The sequence below is a fragment of the Notamacropus eugenii genome, chromosome 2 (assembly GCF_028372415.1).
Source record: "Notamacropus eugenii isolate mMacEug1 chromosome 2, mMacEug1.pri_v2, whole genome shotgun sequence".
Taxonomy (NCBI): Eukaryota; Metazoa; Chordata; class Mammalia; order Diprotodontia; family Macropodidae; genus Notamacropus; species Notamacropus eugenii.
Window position 1 is genome coordinate 230,733,692 of NC_092873.1, and position 24,748 is coordinate 230,758,439.

The window sequence follows — 24,748 nt, forward strand, 5'->3', positions numbered from 1 at the left end:
ATTCTCCTCAAGTAAAATATAAGCTTCTGGAGAGCAAGAACTGTTTCTTTTCCAATTTATTACCATCACCCAAACTAACACATTACAGTTGCTGAATAAATGCTTTTCTGATTGATTAACTGACATACAGGCATATACACACACAGACTGTATGTATATACACACATACATACAAGCAAACTCAATATACAATAGAAGAATTTTAAAATGCTTTTTTGAAAGGAGGGAGTCTACTTTTCCTGGAACAAAATAAAAGGGAATCTGAGGAAATTTATCATAGGCTTGCAGGGTTATAGGTATTATAAGAAACTACAGTTGGAACAAAGATTAATTTTTAAATAATTAAAATTCTTACCTGCATATTTTAGAGGTGCAATGTACATGATTGTCTTGTTGCTTCCTAGGAACAAAAATAAATACAATTAGGAAATACTGTCCAAGTTATTCGTGGCAGCAATGTATAATAACTTCACTTGAAAATTAAATTTGTAAAGATGGACAATGCTGACAGATACAGAACTCTAACCACTCAAAGTATCATAAAGTTACTTAAGAAATATAACTCAATTTCTATAACCAAAGATGTAAACCTCATATAGAAAATATTTCTAAGAATGACTTAAAAGTCAGTATAGTTTTTAGATTTAGACTATTAAGACTGCTCCTTGAGCTACTATTCAAATAAACTAATAGTTGCCCTAAGAATTGTAATAAGGTACAATGAAGATGCTGCTACAGAATAATTCACATTGCCAGACCAAAAGATCTTACTCAGAAAATAGTCTGATGTCCTTCATTTATATGTTATCCTTTACCAAAAATAAAAATCTGCTATGATGATAAAAACTGCTGAGAGAGTAAAAGAGAGATACTACAGGTCATGGAAATTCTCTGAGAGAAACTTACAAGATGCCCAATCTTCGCAGTGAAAAGTACATCATCTCTAAGTAGGAGACTTCCAACTAAGGCAGCAGAACACAATGAATTCAAAAAGTAGCTGAATAAGAAACACAAGAATTTCAACCAGATGCAAAAACTTTAAGATCTGATTCCTTTTTGCACTCTAATTTTTTCAGTCTTTCTCATTACTCCCCAGGAGTATATCACTCATTGTGGAACTGAATTTGTGTTTTTACAATACCAAAACTAGTCCTTTCTACACATCAATCAATCATCAGATGTTTCGTCAAAGCCTTACCAAACAATAGAACATAAGCTCCTTGATGTCTTGGTACATTTTTTTTATCCTTAGCACTTGGTACAATGACTTACACATAGTAGGTACTTGATAAATGTTTATTGAATAGAAACAAGCAAAAATGACTCCTAGACCCTTCCAAATTCAAAATTCTGTGAAAATCTGGTCATCATACAGACACAGAAAATATTGGTACCACCTGACATATGGAAGTTGAAGATGAAAATCCAATTTTGTGGAAGAAGAATCCTCCAGAATATTTTCAGTATGTATCGTAACAAAATCACTAAAACGAGACCTACACATATTGTTCATTGATATTCTACCTGAATTTGAAATACAGGTGCCAACAAAGAAATAAATAAAAATGTAATGTCATCTTGGTGAGGGCAATGGATTAAGAGAATAAAAGTAATTTATATGAAATTCCAAACCACCTAATTATAGTCATATGAAATAATGATAATTTTATATTCAACTCACAGCAATGCAATTAATTTTTTTTCCTAAAATCAGAGGGGAAAGAGAATTTATTAAATACCTACTATGTGCCAAACATAAAGCTAGGTGCTTTACAAATACTAATTCATTTGATTAATGGCTCCATTAAGAGCTCAAAGACCACCAATTACACCATTCTCTAAAAATTTGGGGCTAATTTTGTTATTTCTTTCTATTCTTTCAAGGGCCTATATCAATCATAGTCCTATGCTTGGACTCATTTAATTAGATTTAGATCACTTTCCATGTCTTGTAAATGAATATGAAATTATAAAAGTACTGTTTATGTGTTTCATAATTAATATTTGGGGGGTAAACAAAATACAAGAGAAATTTTCATACAAAAAATGACAAGAGATGAAAACTTTACTTCATAACTTCAAGAACCTTTAATAACAATGGTTGAGTATTAAAGCATTCTCTCCATCAGTGTAGCTTTCAATTGCCCTAGTAAATGATCTTCAGAGGTTGTTGCACTGCAAAGAATTCATCTCTCATTGGAGAAGAGTCTTCTTGCCAAATTTTCTTGGCTAGGGGAGGAGAAAGGCTCAAAATGACAAACACAGTCTGTTAGGCCATATTCAAAGACTATATAACTTAGTAGGACCTCCCAGTGCTTGTATTATTTTAGGGTAATCTTCAAGAACTCGAGCATCACCACACTGTGCATGATGAGACATCTGAGTAGGTAGTGGAGGATATCAATTTAATTCATGGAAATATCTTTTTTTGGAGAGAAATAAAAATGAATTAATTTTGACACTGTCATTAACAGAAAATAAAGAAACTTTTGATCACATTTGAAATTTTTTAAATTTCCCTAATTTATTTAAGAGATATGAAAAGAGAAAAATGCTTTACTGTAAGCAAACTAAATATCGTTCTGGAGAACACCAGGGAACTGTTTTCCCGTACAACCATTTCCATGGGGAAATTTTAGGAAAAAGTGGCTATTTTCATGCCTACTGCAACTGTTCTAGGAGTGAGTGTGACAAGATATTATACCTTTTGCTTCTATTTACATTATCTTCATATCCAAGGAGTTGAAAATATTTTCTTTCTGTCATGACAAGCATTCATTAAGTTAGAAAGTGATATAGACTCTCCAAGAGTCAAAGTGGAAAAAGTGGTTATTACCTAAAAACATGACTTGCCCTATTCCTTGGTCTCACATCAAATTGCCATTATTTGGCAATCCAGTTAAATACTTTCTGCAGCAAGGCCCAGTAAAGAATGTGATGAAATCCCTTTGGCATATCAACCTTATGATGGCTCTCTCCTGAATGGGAACTGGTTTCAACAGGGAAGTATGGTTATTTTCTGCTAATGAAGGTATTTAGACTCAAAGAAAAGTGGCCATAAGAAGATGGTTGATGAAAGTATTCTGAATAAGCAGTAGGACTTGCTTTTAATTGATTTCTTTGGATTAGATTTGAATGAAAGATTGTGTTAATTCAAGCTGCTGTCCATCTGGGAACTTTCACAAGCCTAGAAATTTTTTAGAAAAAGCATCTCAAAGAGAAAAAAATTTTTCATACACACACACACAGACACAGACACGGAGACACACACACACACACACACACACACACACACACACACACACACACACACACACAGACACACACACAAAACCCCAGGAAACTGAATGGTGGGAAATATTCAAGTGAGCATGAAATGGTAACAACCCTATGTAATAATGGTTTAAGATGACTGTTAGAGCCAAACTGTATTCTTTTGTCTTCATAAGTTAAACAATAAAAAATGACAGGCAACTGAAATGGCCCTGTAGTTTTCTTTAATAGATGTTGGTTGTAAAGAGTTATGAATCTTGCTTGAATTAAATGAATTAAATTCTGGGAGGCATAGTTTCCTATATCTGCAAAATGTCACAATCCAGTTAAGATATTTTAAGGAAACACAGAAATCTGGGAGCAATATTACTTTAATAGTGACCTTTACCCTAGGATTATCCACTCAAAATATATAACTATTTCCTGCCTCATTACCACTTAGGGTGTACATATTTGAACTACAGAGGGAAAATTTAGCAAAAAAAAGTTTCTCAGTGCCACTCAATACACTTATGCCCACAAGATGGGCAAAAAAAAAAACCCAGACAAACAAAACCGAACTACCTAAGAGCCAAATTCATCATAAATTACTAATTTTTTGGGTAAAATTTCCCTTACCAACTATAGTCCTCCTTGAAATGAACATATACCCCCAGCATCAGAAGAGTACTTTACACCACTAATAATTACATTGGAAAATTGAGATATTTCTAGAGGAAGATAATTTGAAAAGAGCTAGCTAATTTATCGGCATTAAAAAATCTGATTGGTTGGTATTAGTAACAAAATGAACACTACTACAAATTATTTGCATATTTGTGAGAAGCACTTATGACTTACTTGGAATGAAACACATTCTTTTTCTATTTTGAATACTCTTGCTAATGTTTTATCAGAAATTTCAAGTTAGATTCTTAAATATGACTTTATTGTATACAGAGGTCAAAAATATTTTTTCCTAACAGAATTTATTCCTCATTTCATATCATCAACAAGAATCATGATGAAACCTAGATCTAAAAGAGGTCTCAGAGATTTATTTGAACATCTCTTGTGGTAGAAATAACTTTATAGTCACACATCTAGAAAGTAACAAAGCCTGGACACAAATCCAAGTTTTCCAACTTTAAGTCCAATTCATTCCAGGATGCTGCTGCTAACCACTAAATGAAGGCTATCAAAATTCACTTTCTGCACCTAAAATTAGTCATTCATAAAAATGCTGTTCAGTTATTTTTCCCAAAGCAGTGAACATGTGATTTCCTCCCAGGCTTGGCTGCAATGTCATTTGTATATGGAACAGGAATTCTAACCATGCCTGGAGTGTTTTGTAATGCTGCATCTATGAAGAAATGTGACCCCAGATTGGCAGAGAGAATATTGATCAGTTGCTAATCTTTCTTTGGTTCACTCTCCCAAAGACTCTCTGGAACCATATGTATGTTTCCACCAAGATCTGGAACTATGTATATCTCCTCCAAAAGTGTGTGGAACCAATTCTGTTAAGAGTTTTAAGTGGGAATGTGGCATTGCATTCAGCATTTTCTCTACCAAAGTGTAGTCAATATCTCTCTCCACAAAAGCAGAAGCATGAAAAATGTTTCAGGTTCTCTTCAAAACTGGGTTGCATTCACAGTGGAAAAAGAGTTCCATATCAAATTAAATTTCAAAAAAGTAGAGTAAAATTATATTTCTCAGTTATTAACCTTCTACTTTTATATTAACAATAGAACGATACCTTTCTGCCTTTGGCAAAGTAAAACTTTACCCAGAGGAATTCCTGCAAAAAGTATGGAACATTAAAAAGTAAATGAGACTTGAATAGATGGTAAAGTGCCACTGGTGTGAATTAATTAAGACTAATATTATTCCTCAATGCACAAGCAGATTTAGCCTAGAGGATCAAGTCGATAGACATTTATTAAATACCTACCGTATGCAAAAGATTGCACTAGGAATTAAGATACAGAACTTATAACTGACTTGATTCCTGCCCCTCCCTGCCCTCTCTCCCAGCGAGGAGCTGCTGTTTTACATGATAACTCCATCTCTCTAGGAGCCCCAATTAAAAAAAAAAAAACAACTTTCTTCTTCTGACCTAACTTAAACTTTATGGGCACATACTTGTGATTCCTGGAAATTAGAGAGAGAACCAGTGCTAGCAAATAGGAAATTAATTCTATCACCTAAATCTGGAGCTTATGATATCATTCTAGTAGTTTATAAAAAGGAAAATCTTTATGGAAAGGATCAGTTTTTAATGAGGCCCTTTCATGTTTAGAATTCTAATGCTTTCTAGATGAGGTCTCAGAAGGATCCACCTTATTGCAAGTTCTGCTGACTCTTTCCAGTCTAAGTTACTATTTAGGGCTAGAAGTAGTTTCTAAAGGAGAAACACTAATTAGGATGAGGTAGTAATATAACACCTTTGAAAAAATGGATCAAGGACCTAACACTGAATTAACGCAATCTTTCATTCAAATATGATCCAAAGAATTCAATTAAAAGCTCATTTAAAACACAACCATCAATCAATCTTCTTAAGTCCACTTTTCTCTAAGTTTTAAGGGACTAAAAAACAAACAAACAAATCTACCACAAACAGGTTGATTTATTAGCTATTTACAACATTGTCAACTGGTTCAGATAAGTTATTAATGCAAACCATAAGGACATGCTGCCAACCCAAAGCAGAGAATACATGATAATGAGACCATGCTATCAATGCTACTTCATCTGAACATTAAAAATGCCTGCAAGAATTAATTAGTTTGCTCTAAAATTTTTTTTTTCTCTTTTGCACATCACTGTAGCAACATCTCAGGACACCCTGTTCACTTTGAGATGTGAATCATTACATGCTAGCATGCCCACTTGGTTCCTCAAAAGACACAAAAGGTGTAAAAATAGCTTGTGCAAATGAAGCATGTACAGCGTCAGCAGCCAGATGAACGTGGGTAGTCAGATAAGGTGCTGCTGCTGCAAAGGGCAAATTATTAAGAGAATACTTGTCTTTGAAAAACAAATCAGCTTTGTTCTTCATGCCTTAAAGCAACCATTTGCAGAGCTTCAAAACGACACCTGACAAGCTCTTCTCTTCCTATAATCACAAAACTAATGTCTTCCTATAATCACAAGACCAGAGAAGTCAAGGCTGCAAGACACTGAAGACAGAGGTGTCTTAAAAAACACCTATGTAGAAGACCAACAATGAAACATACTCTCCACATTCTGACAGAGAGGTGATAGATTTAAGGTGCAGAATTAGACAAATGTATTTTTGTATACAATCAATGAAGGAATTTGCTTTGCTTGACTATATTTGTCATAAGGAATTTGTTTTTCTTTTGTCTTTTTTCAATGGAGTGGGAGATAGGAGACAGAAAAAATAGATTTTGCTAATATTTTTTAAATGCACTTTCAGATGAGATCATTATATGGTTTGTTTTATTTAACTGATATGCTATTACAAGAGACTTCTCACAGAATGGGAGTGATCTGTAACTGCAATGAAAATACAAAATACATCAATATAACTTCAATAAAAATGAAAAATGTAAGCTCTATAATTAGCTAGGATCACATCTATGTATATCTGTGTATATATGTATATGCATCTATGTATATTTATATATATGTGTGTATATGTATCTATGCATATACACATCTTCTTAGCAACCTAATTCAATTCAAATTCCATGTCCAATTTTTTTTCACAATATTATATTAACTTTCAAACATATCCCTGAGATACCAATTTATAGGAATCTTCTCCTACCATGGAGTTTCAGTTTCTAAATAAGTCACAACTTCTATTAGTCTTTGATCCAGCAATATCACTACTAGGTCTGTTTCCAAAGATATTTAGGGGGAAAGGAAAAGAACCTATATGTTCTCAAATATGAATACAGCTCTCTTTGTGGTGGCAAAGAACTAGAAATTGTGGAGATGCCAGTCAATTGGGGAATGGTTGAACATGTTGTGGTATATTACTGTGATGGAATACTACTATGCTATAAGATGATGAATTCGATGATCTTAGAAAAACATGGATAGGCTTACACAACATAAGGAAAAGCAAAATTAACAGAACCAAGAGAACATTGTATACAGTTGTTTTAAGAACAACTTTGAGTGACTAAAAGTCATTCTATTATAAATAACCAAATTAAATGTAAAGGACCTATGAATGAAGACACTATCTGTATCCAGAGAAAGAACTGATAAGGAGAAGTATATAGAATGATTTTACATATTACATATTTACATATATACCTACATATACATATTTGTGTTTAATGCTAGTCATCTCTGGGAGGGATGGAAGAAAAAAGGGAAAGTAAAGCTACATGATAACTTTATTATATATATTTTAAAAGAATGGTAAATAGATTTTCAGTTTCATGTTCAATCATCTTTGCTTTTTCTTGTACTGAGATATGGAAATGCTTATTTTATTTCCTAAGTTCAGAATAAAATAAAATTATTTTTAAAGGTCGCAACTTCTTTGTAGGTACATTTCTGCTGTTAAAGCATTATGACAGAGTGAGGCATCTTAGCACAGCAGAAAGCTGGCCTCAGAGCCAGGAAGACATGAGTTCAGTCCCTGCCTTTGGTATGTACTGGCTGTTTGCAAGTCAGTTTAGTTCTCTGTCCTCCAGACAACTTTCTAAGACTTTAAGTTAAAGGAAAGGGGCCATTTTACAATGGTAAAGAGTTTCCTCCTCCTTGAATCCACTACATAGGTTCAGTGCTTAACCCTAGGGTGATAAAGATTTCTTAAGTAAAAAAGGACTATTATAAAAATCCTCAGCTTGATGTGGATTGCAGCCATTTTGCAAAATGGAATGGATATCAAACAGATTCTAAAATTCATTATTACCTTCTTTAGGTGGCATATAAAAATAAAGACATGGAGATAATCATCTCTGAGCAAAATATTTTCTGTACTAATGAGCTTCACTTTTTCCACTCATGAGAAAAGAAAACTTTTTCCGTAAATAGCCTATGGGTGTGCAAAATGGCAGCACATGTGCTAATGTTTCACAGAAAACAACAGCTCACTTAAAATACCATTTGAACTAACAATGGAGTGGAACAAAGAGAAAACACCTTTTATTTCTTCATATTGGCATTCAGATGGTTAGTCTTTATAAGTAATCGTCATGCAGTGAACCATGGTTAACTCCATCAATAAATCAAGACAAAGTGTTATCAAGCATTAGACAAGTTTCCTAAATTACTTAAATTAAATACCAAATTATGAGATTAAAATTATCTAGCATTGTTTTATAGGAAAGAGTTAAAAACATGCTGACAACTTTACCCCCCCAAAATCCATCATCCAACCAAAATGTAGGATTACAAAATAGACAGCTTTGTGTTGTTTTCAGATGTCCTAATTCCTCTACTAATGACTCATGATGGCATGGTGATGCTACATTCTTGCTAGCATAGCGCAAGGTCTGGCAGGTACTACAAAGTGGTCTCCTTCCTGGTTCTCACCCAAGACTTTCCTTCAGATTCTGGGTGTTTTCCTTACTTGTTCCCCATGCCTATATTTTCCTGACTTCCTTCAAGTCCCCCTAAAATTTTACCTTCTATGAGAAAGGTTCTCCTGAGTCCTCCTTAATGCTACTTGCCTTCCCTCTACAGATTATTGGCATTTTGTCCTGTACTTATCATTTATACATCGTTGTTTTTCATATTTTACCAAGTTTCTTAATAGCTAGCGCTGGAATTTTTGCCTGTCTCTGAATTCTAAGTGCTTAGTACAGTGCTGATTGACCAAACAACTGACCACAAAGCTAGAAAAGTTTCAAGTATGGGTGGACCTGGATGCAGGGGTGTCCTGGAGCAAGGTCAAACCAGTTCCAGAAAAAATGACTTAAATTTTCAGTGCAAGCATTTACGTCTCAGAAATTTGTAGCAAATGCTACAAATCAGGACTTGGATTTATTGTTTTGTTGATTGTCTAGACTTGAGAGTGATGGAGAAAATGTTAATACACAGATTAAAATTAAAAGTGTATTTTGTATACTTTCTTTTTCAGATACTTAGTGGCTAAACGTTTCTCAGTACATCCCTGAGTCTGGCGATACAGGATACTGAATAAGTCTGGTCTTTGGGCTAGAGCAGACTCACTAAACTTACAAAAGTTCGTCACCAGAAGGCTAGTCAAAAGGAGATGACTTATTTTGGCAACAAAAATTCACGAAGATTTTTCTATTGAAACGTGGAGTGACTATTATTTGCACTAGCAGAGGGAATACCAACATAGATGAAAATTTTAAAAATTCTTCAAGTAGTGAAGTATCTTCTACTTACAACAACTTAAATTTCAAGAATTAAGAAAATTTTATGCACCACAATTTCCTCGTGATTTAAAAAAAATTCCTTGGCATTACATAATAGTTTTTGGATACGTATACCTTATAAAAACTAACTTAAACGAGGCCATACTAAATTATGTATTTTTCCTTATTTCTCTGCAATTGTTTAAAAATGTGCATTGCTGGAAGTGTTCTTTGTTATTTCAATTCTCTATGATTTTAAATTATTTTAGCAGGGAAGTTATGGTTTTCCTTAATGTTATTACTCTGTTGGCTGACTTCTACATGAGGTTAATGTTTCATTGTGCATTCCTCTCAGACACATGTAAGCACCTCCCATTATTCATTCTGGGTTGAGGTTAAAAAAATGTGCAACACATCAGGAATAGTGCAGACTAGTAGATAAGAACCCTAAGTACACTTGAACCCTAAGCAACATTCCTGGGGAAAAAAAAAACCAAACAGTATTTCACTTGAAAACATATAGCTGAAATCATGAAGACCATAGAAAATTCAGAAGAGGGATTTGATAACAGGATACAGGGGAAAATCACAAAATGCTAGAAAAGGAAAGTACCTTAGGGATCACTGAGTCCTCTCCCCTCATTTTATAGATTAAGATTTGTTAAACCTAACTTACAGAAAAAAAATGTCTAAAGCACAAAATAGTATAAGGAAATTAATATTCCTATTAAATTCTTTGAAAATTTTCATGCAAAAAAAATGAAGCACCAGTCTCAGGGTCGACAAAAGAGGCTCAAATTCCATTTCTGATAAATAGTTGCTGAGTGACCATTGACATGTCACTTAACCAAAGATAAACTTTGCCGTCTTGTCTGAGAAAGACATAATTAGTCTCTTCAGAATTCTGCCAGCCCAACTATTAGTAACTCTACCAGCAACAAGGAAAAGGAGAACGGATCTATATAACTCAGGGAAACCAGTGTTATCACACAGGCCTTGAGCATCACCCTCAGGTAGGTCTACTCACAGATTAACCTACCTGGATTAGGTATTAAGGGAATTGTGAAAGTATCTTCTCCCCATCTTTTCCTCTGGCTAATTCTTGTCATCTTCCCCTTGCCATGATCCACCTTTTCAAGAACTTCAAAATCTAACTTCCAAAACACCAGGTGCTTCAGGTTCCAGTTTTAGTGGATTTATTGGCTTTTGCAAATTCTATGAACTTTTCCCTTCACCAGAGAAATCAATCACTGAGCATTTTTTAAGCACCAACTATGTGCCAAGCACTCATTCTAGGCACTGGGGAAACAGATATAAATGAAAGAGTCCTTGCCATTAAAAAGGTTATATTGTATAAGGGGAAAATAATATCAATCAATAAACATTTATTAAGAACCTACTATGAGCAAAGTACACTTAAATATATGCAATAATACCTCTGTAATCTTATACTTCTGTGATAATAATGAAAATTACAAAAAGACTCTCACTTCAGGGCAGAGCTATCTTATAAGAGACCAAGACCCTGTGGATTCAAACGTAGGTTCAACCTACTCAGCCTGAACTAGTGGTACTGGGGAAGTTACTGACCAGCACTGCATGATCGATATTGTAAGACACTAAGGAAAGTTCACCATCTACTGCTAGCACTGCCAGAAGCATTGCCGAGAACAGACCTATTCCAGGTCAAGTCATCCCGAGAGTCACTGAACCAGGGTTCCTTCCTCAGTACCAGGTCTTTCAGTACATTCTTGTGCCATTGAGGCAGAATGGTTACCCTTCCCTAGTTAATCTAGTCCTCAATCCTATCAGAAGATGTCACTGCATATGTCAAGTTAAAAAAAAAAAAAAAGAAAATCTGAGGGATCAGGCACTACTATTGGAGGTATCTGGAAAGGTCTCACGTAGAAAGACTGATTACTGTCAGACTGGATCTATTCAATAACAAGCACAAAACCAGTATCTTTTCAGGGGCTATGAAAAAGAAGCAGTAGGACATCTGAGCCCTACACCCTTATTACTGTAGCTCAAGTCTACATCTGTGATTCATTAATATAAAGAACTCCTAGTCAGAAAACTCCCATCTATCAATGAACATCTGCAACTTTTCTGAAACAAAGTTTTGGACAAATTGCCTGGGGCACTATGATCTGCCAGTATGTGTCAAAGGCTGTACTTGAACTCAGAGCTTTCTCAATGAGGGGTTTTGTTGTCATCTTGGTATTACCCTTGGTTACTTTGATTTGGGTGTAAATAAAAATTATGCCAACTCAGTTGAAACTGTGTGTGTGTGTGTGTGTGTGTGTGTGTGTGTGTGTGTGTTTGGTGAAGGTACATATGAAGGTGTGACTGCTTATATCCAAAATGTGGCACCTGAAATAACAACAAAAAACAATCTCATCTTTTTAATTATTCATAGTTAAATATTTCAAAATTCATTCAAAACTTAAGTATTCAAAATGTATTATCAATGAATTTAGTATAATAAAACCTTAATTAACTGGTAAATTTAAAGAATTATTAATTTTTACATTACATTAATTATATCAAGGAATTAATTAATCTCAATTAGTTATATCTTCTGGTTAATTGAGACCAACATCATTTTTGAAGCCAATCCTCCCTTGGCTAGAATGGTAAAAATAAAATTCTACTCACACTTCAAGGCCCAGATTAAATATCATCTCCTAAATGTAGATTTGTGGTGATGGGGGTGGGGGTGGGGGCATTATGATACAGCAGAAAGTGTTTGGTTTGGAGTCAGGCCACCCAAGTGTGTATTCTGTCTCTAATTTTGTGACTATGGGCAAGTTACTTCACCAACTTACTTCTTCATCTATAAAAGGGGATGATACCCCATGGACACACTTCTTATCTTTCACTTTCCTTCTTCTGAATGTCCATTGGATTTCGGTTATATGTCTCTTAGAGCATTTGTATTCTGTCTCGTATCTTGGTTATTTTAGGTACCTCTATATATAAGTACATAGGAACTTTATGTCTTAACTCTCCACCATGCCACATGACAGTTAAAGGTTCTGGAAGACAGGGAGCATGTCTTAATTATCTTTGTTTCTGCCCAGGTGCTTTCCTTTCCTTCTCAATAATACACATAGTATTAATTCACTCAAATTTATACCACAATGAATGAGGACTATCCTGAGTCAAGTCCAAAGTTACTTTACATCTATTTTTAAATTAAATCTAAAATAATACAATTCAAGGAGAAATAAGTAAAGATAACTATTCACCAAGTTCTGAAGTTAAAAATGGAATATAACAAATGATATGATTTTCTAATTTAATGGTCAAAAAGACATAAAAATAATGTCAAATAAAGCAAATGCCCTTATGAACCACTTATCTGCATTTACATAAATACTCTACAATTTAATTTAAAAAATTAAGTTCCCTAAAGAATACTAGCAAAATGCCCAGTTTTTATAACTTTATCTCCTCATTCTATAATATTCATAAATCCATTTTCACTAACGGTGCATTGTTTAAAACAAAAAACAAAGAGAAATACTTAACAGCTCATTTCCCACCTAACTGGTGCTTTTTTCAAATTATTATTATGACCTGATTATAATGATAAACTTTCCAAAGCAAACATATGACGGACAATCCATAAACCATCTTCCCGAAGGTAAGGATTAATGCTTTAGTGACAGTTGCTACTGGTAAGCCACTTGGCACTTTGTACCAAATTTTCACAAAGAAGACCTGTTCAGATATGGTAATCACATGGCCACAGGCACTGTGTCTTCGGCAGACTGACGTATTCCTACATTGTTTTGCTAAAGGGCAGGACCAATTAGGTGTCTTGTATTATTAAAATCTTATTTTCCTCTTCTCACTACATATCTTCCCTCCCTTTCCTTTTTTCCATACTTCCTCTTTCCATTAAACACCATGTTGCTAAACCAGACAAATACCTACTTCATGCCAAAATATCCCGATTTTTAATTCTTTAAAAATACAGTAACGCTACATGAATATTTGGAAGAGTCAAGACAAACTTCCAAGCAGGCCCATTTCACTTCTATCTTCTAGAGAGAAATATGATACATGACTGCAGTAATGACAATACATTGTGACTTCAGGCTTCATCTCTGACAGTGCTCAGGTTTCTGGTGTTGATCCTACTCAGATCCTGATACCAGGCTGCATAAAGAATATGATCCCTCCTCCCAAGTTCCTCTTACTCTTTGCTGTGCCAAGTCTAAAAGAGAGAAAAGGGCAATGTTAACTTGGGATTACGTGAGTAGAAAAAAAACAAGAATGAATTGTAAATACCCCAGCATATGAATATGCATAAAATAAAACAGGGTGACCTTGCCTGGAGGCAAACTCATCTCTTATGAGATTCTTCCCCCTTCTGTATCTTCAGAATTCATTCCAAATGCTATCAACACACAGGGGCAAAAAAAAAAAAAAAACAAACTACACTGAATTTCACATAAATACTGTAAGTAATTCTTCCATATAATATAAAAATATTTTCTCATATTATTAGATTCAGAGGAGGTCCAATTCATCTTACTCTAACCAGTAGTAATGGACTCAATAACATTTACTGATATCAGGATTTTCAACAGGGAAAAAGAATAAAGGGAGGGAAGGTAATAGCCCTAGATCAATAGGCTTTGCACTTAGAGTTGTTTTTCTAGTAGTCCTGTTTGCTAGCCCAACAGCATTTGGAAGCAAACTACTCAAGAGCTAGAGGCATAGTGTAATACATAGTTTCAATCAATAACTCACTGTGTATTTGGTGAATATCCATAATGCATTCAGTACTACAAAAAGAAAAGAAAAAGACACGACCCTACCCTCTAGAAACTTACGTTCCACTTGAAGGAAAGGAGAAATGACTAAAGAAAATACTAGAAAGCATGGAGTACAGTAAAAATGGGAAGACCAATTGATGTGGAAGTAGAGGACTTGAGTTTACATTAAAGCTATATATACCATTACCTCCTATGTCACCTTAATCAAGCAATGTTCCCTCTCTTGGGCTTCAGTTCTTCATGTATAAAATGAGGGAGGTGAATTAGATGATCTCTAAGGTTCCTTATGCCTCTGAATTCTATGGTCCTCAGATATACAAGATTAAAAAAACTTAAGAGTAGATAGGAAAGCTCTTTTAGAAGATAACTATTTCACCAGGGGACCAAATGTGTGACTCTTTCTTAACACTATTTTCTAACCAAAGCGGGGTAGCCTTTACTGTTATTCACAACACCTAAATAACAAGTGAATCTACCATCATCTTTTTATTTTGATGCCCCTGAATATTTGCTCATCTTCTAGATAATATTGTTTATCCAGAAGATAATATAATGGAGACGGCTGAAGTCTGTGATAAGGCAAAAGGAAAAGGCTATTTAATGACCTCAAGTCGAGGTATGGCACCATGAACTTCAATCTTGAGTTTCTTAATAGTACCTCATACTTTGCTTTGAAGAGCTGTTCTTAATGGTTTCTTTGACAGTCCTAAGATCAATTTTCACTATTTTAATCAGTCATTTATAATCAGAAACTATTACATGTTAGAGTTTTAAGTGTATGTCTATTCTGTGTTTATCTAATGTTGTTAAAAAGGCACCAATAATTGATTTTTTAAAAATGTAATTGCTCTACTTAAATGTATGATGGAAAGGGAGACCATAAACAAAAGGCAGATATGTGTGTATACACATATATAAATACATATACATCATACATATATCATACACACCAGTCTACTATGATAATACTTTCTCTAGATCAAATATGTTTATCTCTTAACAGTGTTTGGAAAGAATGCCTATGTAAACAAAGTCATTGGTATCTATTTGAGGTATATAATAGATAACATGCAAATTCTCTGACTGCTACTTCCTTTAACCTCCTATCTGCAATGACTCTTGGAAAATAATGGATTTTATGAACATGACCACATAAAACTCTACCTTTCCTATTTAAAAAACAACACTGGAAACAAAGGCTTGTGTATGGTATTTATTTGTGTGTGTGGGTGTATGCATTTTTCTCTAGAGGACTGCATAAGGGTGGAAATGATGTTGTCAAATTATATTATCTTTAAGACTGTGGTTGAATTTCCAATGACTGCCAAAGCTCAGCAGCAGACTTGGTAACTGTGTTTGACATTCTCCTGGACCCAGATAAGTTAAATTGGCATAGGCTACATACAAGTGCTGTGTAATATTTTAAAAGGGTTAGATGAGAAATTCATGTCTGTTGAGCATACATCATTGTCTAAACACTAGAGACAGAAAACTTTTGTTTTGATAAATTTTGAGCCTATTTAATGGAGTATATTTCAAATTTCAAGCAAATGTAACCTTAATGGTGTGAACTTCTATATCCTGAAGAATTTTTAAAAGTTTAAAACCACACATTTGTGTGACTTTGATAGCCTTGAAAAACATTTTCAATAATGTGTTGACAGGAAATTAATGAGTGTGATCTATGACCTATGCATTCCAAACAAAGATTACAATTACAATTTAGAAAAAAATCATCTGGATCTGAATCAAAATTAACTAAATTCTAAAACTGCAATAATTGCAATAAAGAAGTAAAGAGATGGTACGAGGGAAAAGAAAATAGGAAGGAATACAACATACATTTCTTACATGCCTACTATGTATCAGGCATAGTACTAAGCACTCTGCAAATGCTATCTTATTTGATCCTCACAACAATCCCTTGGAGGAAGGGGTTATTATGATTCCCATTTTATAGTTCAATAAACTGTAGAGGGAAGATTAAGTGAATTGCCCAGAATCATAGAACAAGTAAGTATAAGAGGACAGATCTGAACTCAGGTCTTTCGAAATCTAGGCTAACTCCAGTTACTGTGCCATCTGGCTAAACTGAGTATTTTTGGTCAATTTACCACATAAACACAAATATTCTATATAACCTGATAATGGTCCCCTAGAAATCTAGAGAAATCAGTAGTAAAAAATAAGCCCATAATCAATATTTTTGCTATAATCTTGAAAATTATTTATTAAAATCAATGGGCCTGCAGTTTACTTCTGATCCTTTAATTCTGACTAGATCTACAATGATCAGTGTCCTTTCCATGCCCACTTTTCTATGCCCCACTTCTCATATCACCACAATAAAAGATACTGGATGAAGTAATCATACTCAGAATTCTCCTTAGTCATAGATTTCTATCCAAACAAATAGAAAAGAATTCAGAGAGGATACGCAAAGTAAATTAAATTTCTTTTAGGACCATCATCTGACTCTCAATGCATTTATCCTGAACTCATTTTGTGCCTTGGCACAGGGGCCACATCTTCTTTTCATGGAAGTTCTGGTGCTCTGGTTTTCATGAGTAACACAGCTAAGCACTGTTCCGTGGACTAGAACATCCAAGGATCAGTACCATTTAACAGTATCATTCAAACTTTATCGTTTAAAGCTTCCTGTGGCCTATATTAAACATACCATGAAGGAAAGCTTTATAGTGGCGTCTAATATTCTTATAGCACTTTATGTTTTGCAAAACATTTCATACATATGAAATATATGTTTACATGTTGATATATACAAATGCTTACGTGTATAGATACATATATAGACACATAAATTTCTTTTGACCCTTGTATCATCAAACCTGTACCATAAAAGGGCAGATATTTTCACTCCCATTTACAGGTGGGAAACTTTACAGACCTAGTTAGAAGCAGAGCCAGGCAAAGAATCAAGTCTCTTGAGAGAGTATAGTCTTCCTGTATCATACTTCTTTTTTATTTACAAAGCTCTAGCTTATAAAATAGTTTACCATTAAAAATATGATAGATTATCATTAAAAAATGTTTTATTCTGGGGCAGCTAAGTGGTATAGGAGACAGCGTGCTAGGCCTGGAGTCATGAGAACCTGAGTTCAAGTTTGGCCTCAGATATTTACTAGCTGTGTGACCCTGGGCAAGTTCCTTAACCCTGTTTCATTCAGTTCCTGATCTGTAAAATGAGTTGGAGAAGATGCTCTCATTTGATACCATTTTACAGATGAGAAAATGGAGGCTCAAGGAAGATAAATTACCTGATCATTATCACATAGGGAGTAAGGGTAAGAGGAGGAATTTGAACCCTGGCCCTCTGACTCCAGAGCCAGTGTTCCTTTTTTATTTGTTAGCAACTCCTGTTTATTTCAGTGTTTCTAGTTCCCAGTAAGGGCTCCATGAATGTTAACTTAGTAACTATGCCAAGATCCTTAACCATATAAGTCAAAGTACTACTTTAAGGTTAATGCAGTGTGCCCTTCTCTAATTCAAACTCCAACTCCCCACCCCATAGCCCCCAATAAAATGAAACTCCTGCTAAAATCTATCAACAATCTTTTTTCCCCTTTTTATTCATGGATACAAATTATTTTAGCAATTACAACTTGATGTTTTCATTGAAGAAAACAGAATCTACCCACATAGGCTCATTAAGTTTAAAGGGAAATGAAATTGTGGCTTATACATACTGGTCTTTGTACTACTATGTCTTGCTCTTCAAGTATCAGCAAGAAGATTATTACTCCATCAGAGAGAAAACAAAACTGTATTTAAAAAAAAAAAAGCACTTTCCCTGTTCTGCCTAACTGTTTCCATGTCAGGAATTAACCTTTAGTCTAGTTTTGTTCAAGGGCAGGAGACCCAGTGTATGGCAGTGTTACGAAATGATATTTATAATGACATCAAAATATGAGCCATTCTTGGGGTGCTCACAGTATGATTAGGGTTTCTAAGAACATAAAATGATAACATTCTGACCACAGAGGGTACACGTTGAAGATAAAAATGTCCATTTGACACGCAAGATATCTGAGAGCAAAAGATTCTAGAAAAATGAAAAGATCAAGGGAGCTACTTTTGCCAAATGGAAAAAAAGGATGGGCGGAGGAGACAAGAATACATTAGCCAGTACCAATTCACCTAGCTCCTTTCTCATTTCCATAAAATCTTTACACAACTGGTCTATGCATGTATTGTGGGCATCCTTAGTTGTGCTGAAGGCATAAAAATGGGGTTTTTGGTTGCCAAGCTGAGGGAGAGGTTGAAAGACAATAGTTTGTGATCAAATAAGCAAATTTAAGGGTTCATGAGTGTGGAAGCGGCACATTTGTGCATGATTACAAGATCAAGAGAATTGCCCTCTTTGGGTAGAGCTGAGGTGGAATACAGGTCATGGAAAATGAAAAAGTTGAGGGACTGTGATGTTAGAGTATTTGAGGGAGTATTAATATGTATGCTGAAGTCCCCTAGTATGAGTATACAGTTGAGAAAGCGAGAGAGGGAGACTGTGTGCTAGGCACTAAACTTATTGAGGAAGTAAGGGGAGTGTCCTGGAATCCGGTAGACAACATTTGCAAGATTTTGATCAATATTTATGATCAATATTGGACTAATAAAATGACTTGACCCTAGTATTAAGTAGGAAAAGAGGACTGAACTGAATTATGCTTGGGAAACTGGAGAGGGGTTTCAATAATCTCCAATTGCTCAAATGATCTGAAATGAATATTTTTTTGTGAGCCTATATGGCTATAAATAAGGAGACACTATATTAAAAGAACTTAAATTATAAATAACCCAAAGAGCAGTAGAGATATCCATGAAGGTGCAAACACACTGCAGTGTCTTCACTGATCTTCATGTGAATACATGACATGAAAAATACACCCAAAGAGAAACGATCTTAGAGCAAAAACTAGAGATGACCGATAGACAGCCTAAGGGGTAATGGGACTCTTTTGAGATTTTAAAAGAATAGGAGAGGGTGGCAATGTGTTGGACAGATCTTACCTGGAGGATCCATGGGCAAACATGCACATTCACGTCCCAGAATAAAATATGGAGGGGTCATGAACTGACTACACCGATAAAATCTTGTACGCATCAAACTACCAAAGTATTTATTTATTAAAGAAAATATGAAGTTCATATTTAAGAAACAAAAAATACAATTATTTTGCCTTCACCTAAAGTATGTCCTCCTTTTCTAACTTAACAATAAAATTCATTGTTTACCAAGTAGTTGGAAGGGAAGGGGAAGAAAATCAATTTAAGATACAAGCCTGTAATAGATTTTATTTAATTACTTTGTATCATAACCTGTTTGGACAACTTTTAAGGTTTTTCAATATCATCTTCTTTCCAGAGAAATATATATTGAATAAGAAATGAACAGAACACACATGAACACATCACATAGTAGTTTATCTCAATTGGATACTTTCATGTTGTTTTAAGTTCATTTTATTTAACAGAAATACCTTCTAAAGCAAAATTGAAGTTAACGGATTTACAATTTTAGATTTTATAAGACATATTAAGATAGGTAATGCTAGGATTAGACATTTAAAAAATTAAGCTCATATATAAGGGAAAAGCTTAGGGTCATTAAAAGAACTGTCAGTTTCCGAAAGGCAATTCAACCTACTCTTCTTTTCCTGTTCAGTGCTGTGCCCAGGTATTCATTCATTTGTAGTGTCTGTGTCAAATATATGTTCTAATGGGTGAGCTTAATAAGTTACTCATATAACTAAATATAACAGCCTTGACATTAGATACAATTCTTTATATATTTGGATTTTTTTTCTATGTAGATGGATGGATGGATGGATGGAAAAATGATTTATTAAGTGTTTACCATGTTGCCAAGTACTGTGCTAAGCACTGAGCATAAAAAGAAAAAAGTAAAGACAGTCCTTGTTCTCATGGAGTTCTCATTTCAATCCAAGCAGAGAACTCATATGTGAGGGTTCAGCTGTACAGCTAATGAAAAGATGAGGTGATCCTTCAGTGCAGTAGGGTGAGTGAATTAAAAGGCTGCAACACATTACAAATGATGAATTATACAGGAGTTTGTAAAGGATGTCATCTTTCTCATATGGTGGTGGACTCCAAAGCAAAATCAACAGGGGGAAAATGATGGGCCCCTAACATCTCAAGAATGAAGGACAATCAGTCGTTGCCATGTAATGCCAAGAGAATATGAGAAAGAGCATAAGCATGTTGGGTGCTTCTCCTGTGGCAAATTTATGGGAGTTCATGAAGAACGTGGAATGAGACTTTTTTTTAAAGTGACAACGATGTGGCAGGTGTTGTGCTAAGTGCTTTAAAAATACTACCTCATTTGATTCCTGATAAACAAGAGTCACCCAAGTTGAACAGGGATGAATTACTTGTGGCATGCATCAATGGAGGAGATCCCCACATTGATGCAATCATGTAAGCACTGGAGAACTGGAAAATAATACTGGTTATATTTTCTTAGTTCTATTTAATCTTTTTTGAAAGACTGAACTGAACTGTTGGGTCCAAAAATTTCCCCCCACTATGCAGTTTTCTATACGAAGTCATAGAAAGTGACTAAGACCAAATTAGAGCCAAATCTTTTGTTGGGAAAAATTGTCCTTAATGAGGCAAAAATAAATATTTTGAAACCAAGGTAGACACCAAAGTGAAGAATTAAAACTGCCAGTATTTTCACCCAGTAAGATATTTTCCTTTCACAGTTTTCTCACCCACTCTGCTGCACAAACATTTATTGCAACCAAACAACGAATACTCCTGTTTGCAAACAGAATTAAAACTGATTGCCTCAAATTCTGGAATGTTATAAGGCACCCTCAATGAGATACAGACTCACACAAAAGATGTAATCCTAACAATCCACAGAGGAAAAAACAAGTGGATGAATGCATATTGCCCAGATCATGACATTCAATTGGATGGACAGCCCATTTAATTAATGCATAAGTAAATTAGATCTTGGGCAGGAACTGCGAGTGAACTGAACTGAATTCAGAATTCAGTAGGAAGAAGAAGTTACTAGACTGAAATTGACAAATCATGCAATTCTGTCAATAACCCTAAGTTACTCCTAACTGCAAAACTCCATTTTTGACACTAATATTCTGTGATGGAACATATTTTCAAATCATGAAATATCATAATCTCAGTGAAATCTAATTTTCAAGTGACTCAAAGATGAAGGAAGAGACTCATGGTAGATTTATGTAGGCTACAGCATATTAAAAGCAATGACATGCACTTGAGGATTCTATGTCAGGATATGTATGACCAAAAAAAAAAAAAGAAAAAGAAAAAGGACAGTCAATCATATAGTATCAGAGGGACAGACTGGGTATTGTCCTGGTATCCATAAAATGTTTTTTTTTTAAACAGAATAAGATTTTAAGTGCATTGGGTGGATCTTGTATGGAGAATTTGCTTCAAGAATATTCCATTAAGACATGGAGAAGAAACACATGATATATGAAAGTTATGACTACGCAGTTAACTGCAACAGTGATGGAGGCACCCATGTGAATGAGGCCAATGAGCCATTCAAGTCTCAAAAGAAATACTCTTCCTACACAAAGTTCAACTGGCCCAGTAAAGATCCCATGAAAAAAAAATTTAAAAAGAACCCCTCACGGAACCTGACTTATGAGGGAACCCATCCTTCACTAACAACCAAGTGCTATGAGAATCAACCACACTGCCCCTCTGTAACTGCTTGGGGTTGTAACAGAATAGATGCAGTAAGCACACTTTGAGAGTTTTTTTTTTTTTTCTTATGAGGTTAACTATTTGTTTATTGTTTTTTCCACCTTCGAAATTTAGAGAAAAGTGTAAACTGCTTTAAAGAAATAATCACCTTTCCCTAAGTAGGTATTTTTTGAAAAGATAAATTATCATATAGAGCTCTTTAAAATATGAATGTACAATATAAAGAGAGACAATGCTATCTGAGAATTAGTTCCGTAGCCTATTATATGGGTGGTATTTACATGACTGACCCACCCTTTGAAAATGAGAGGCAATCCTGCTACGAATTACTTGTGAACAAATGAAAAACTCTTCTTTGTATAGTAAAACAGGCAAATGCTAACTCTAGTAATCATAAACATAGGCAAATCGTCTGTTTCTTATCTGAAATAGTCTTTCTTATCTATCTATATTTACCTCGTATGTACTGAGTTATTTCCATATTTTGGCCCCCACCCTCCATATTGTGAGCTCTTTGTGAGCAGAAACTGTTTTAGCCTTTCTTTGTATCCCCAGCACTTATCACAGTGCCTAACACATAGTAATCACTTAATAAATGAGCCTGACTGAAGAAGAAGGTATGCAGACAGCTAGATTGTTCTATTGTGGATATTAATGGATTTATGTTATCATCTTTCTATGTGAATGTCAAACACTTCAATGATTCAGAATGATTATTTAATAATAAAAGATAACCCATAGGCTTAGATGTGTATGTGTACATATATGTGTGTGTGCACGCATACATATATATACACTGCTTATCTTTATTAAGGGAATGTGCTTTAATTGTGTTTGCAGAATACTGAATGCTACAACAATTGCTTTTTGTTATTAATGATGACAAAATGTAAAGCCTTATACAATAACTAATTTCTCAGATTATTAGATGGAAAAGAGTCATTCAGGTACTAAATAAATTCTATAGGACATCATATCACTTGAATGTGACATCACATGGATGCCATCTGGACACAGTTAAAAGAAAGATGTGAATGTGAATCTTGTCAGCCACAGAGGATTGACACTACAGAGGGCTAAGTCACTGACAGACATGGCCAGGAAGGAATCATCCTCTCTCAAAAAGCCAATGAAGTTGCTGTGCTATTCATGACTTCCTCCACTTTTTTTTTTTTTTAAAGTACTGAGTATTAACCGGAGGTTTTCTGGTCATTGGTGGGCAGTTTTATCAAGTGAAAATTTTAAAATTCTTCTATTTTTAGGGAAAACAAGATAAATGGTGTGAGGGAAATTTTTCATGAAGTGTTATCACTTCTCACAAGCATCACAATTTTGCATCAGCATCAGCTGCATGCATGTGGCATGCAACTTGAAACTTTAATTGAAACCATTAGCAACCTTCAAGTTCAAAAGAGAGGGAGTCTCTTGGCAGAAGCCTAGCCAATAGAACAAAATGATGTCTTGCATAGGGAGTGAACTGCCATATTTCAAAGACTCTAATCCTGACCCACCATTGGCTGATAAGGTATTCTGAATTACATTTTTTCCTAATAATTTCCATTCCTCCTATGTAATTAGTGGCATATATCTGAAATATGACTTACTGAGGTGACTATAACAAAGGTGCCCTGTTCACAGTGACACCAAAGTGATATTAATTTTTACCACTTTATTTCTATTATCTAACAAAGCAAGAAAACTAGAAGAGATAGTGTGCCTGAATCTACCAATGAAGAAAGATAAATTTCAGAAGCAAAGATCTGAAGTTGGAGAATATTTACAAGTGGTCCAACCAATACTTGAATAAGTATTAACAACATCCCTGACATCCAGCCTTTGCTTGAAAAGCTGTCCAGCCCTCATTTGAAAACTTCCAATGAAAGAGCAACCGCTGCTTCCCCAGGCAGTCCACTTAACTTTTGAATAACCCTAATTATTGCCAAGTTTTTCTTATGAACCTGTTTGAATCTGCTCTTCCATCAGATGCAATTGTCTCATTTTACATGTGAGGAAACTGAGGCTCAGAGAAGTTAAGTGACTAGCCTAAGGTCACATAGGTTAAAAGTAGCAGAACCAAGTATCAAATCTACTGCCTCTGACCCTAATTCAGCATCCTTTCCATTGTACACCCTGCCTCCTATTAAAGGAATTCCCTATTTACTTTTCAGATATTTTTCAATATTATTAGGTATCATTCAGGGAGCTAGAAGAAAGTTGCTTAGCAAATAATACCTTGATGGGCTAAAAGCATCTAAGTTCTTTCAAAAATGGAAAGATTTATCTCTTTCCAAATCAATGTAGTTCAACTGAACAAACATTAATTAAGTTCCTATTATCTGCAGGACCTTTACTAAAGTTCTTTTCTGATGTCTTACCGTGGTATGGAGATAATCCCTCGTGTTATCAAAGTTTATTGCCAGTGGATGTCAAACTCTAACATACTACCAAGGAAAAAAGTATGGGCCTACAGAGTGATGGAATGTCTGTTGTCAAAGGACCAGATTAGCTAAGTTCAGAGAGGCTCATCATGATATTTACGGGTAAGGATTGGGATGGGGACACAACTCACAAAGTCCAACTTAGACTTAAAGGAATCTTAAATTTAAAGGAATCTAGACTTAAAGGAATCACAATTCATCTGTGTGA

General features: G+C 34.7%; 1 protein-coding gene across 9 annotated transcripts in view; it reads right to left on the reverse strand.

Annotated features, from left to right (window-relative positions):
- The window catches only part of HIVEP2 (HIVEP zinc finger 2), a 275,611-nt gene that overhangs the window by 32,412 nt on the left and 218,451 nt on the right, over positions 1–24,748 (reverse strand). For 8 of the 9 annotated variants that reach the window (XM_072643485.1, XM_072643484.1, XM_072643482.1 and 5 more), the window contains one exon: positions 356–400. The gene's annotated coding sequence lies outside the window, so the exon portion shown is untranslated. Of the gene's footprint in view, positions 1–355; positions 401–906; positions 12,030–24,748 lie in introns of those variants that run through there. The other variant, XM_072643487.1, reaches the window with a different exon arrangement.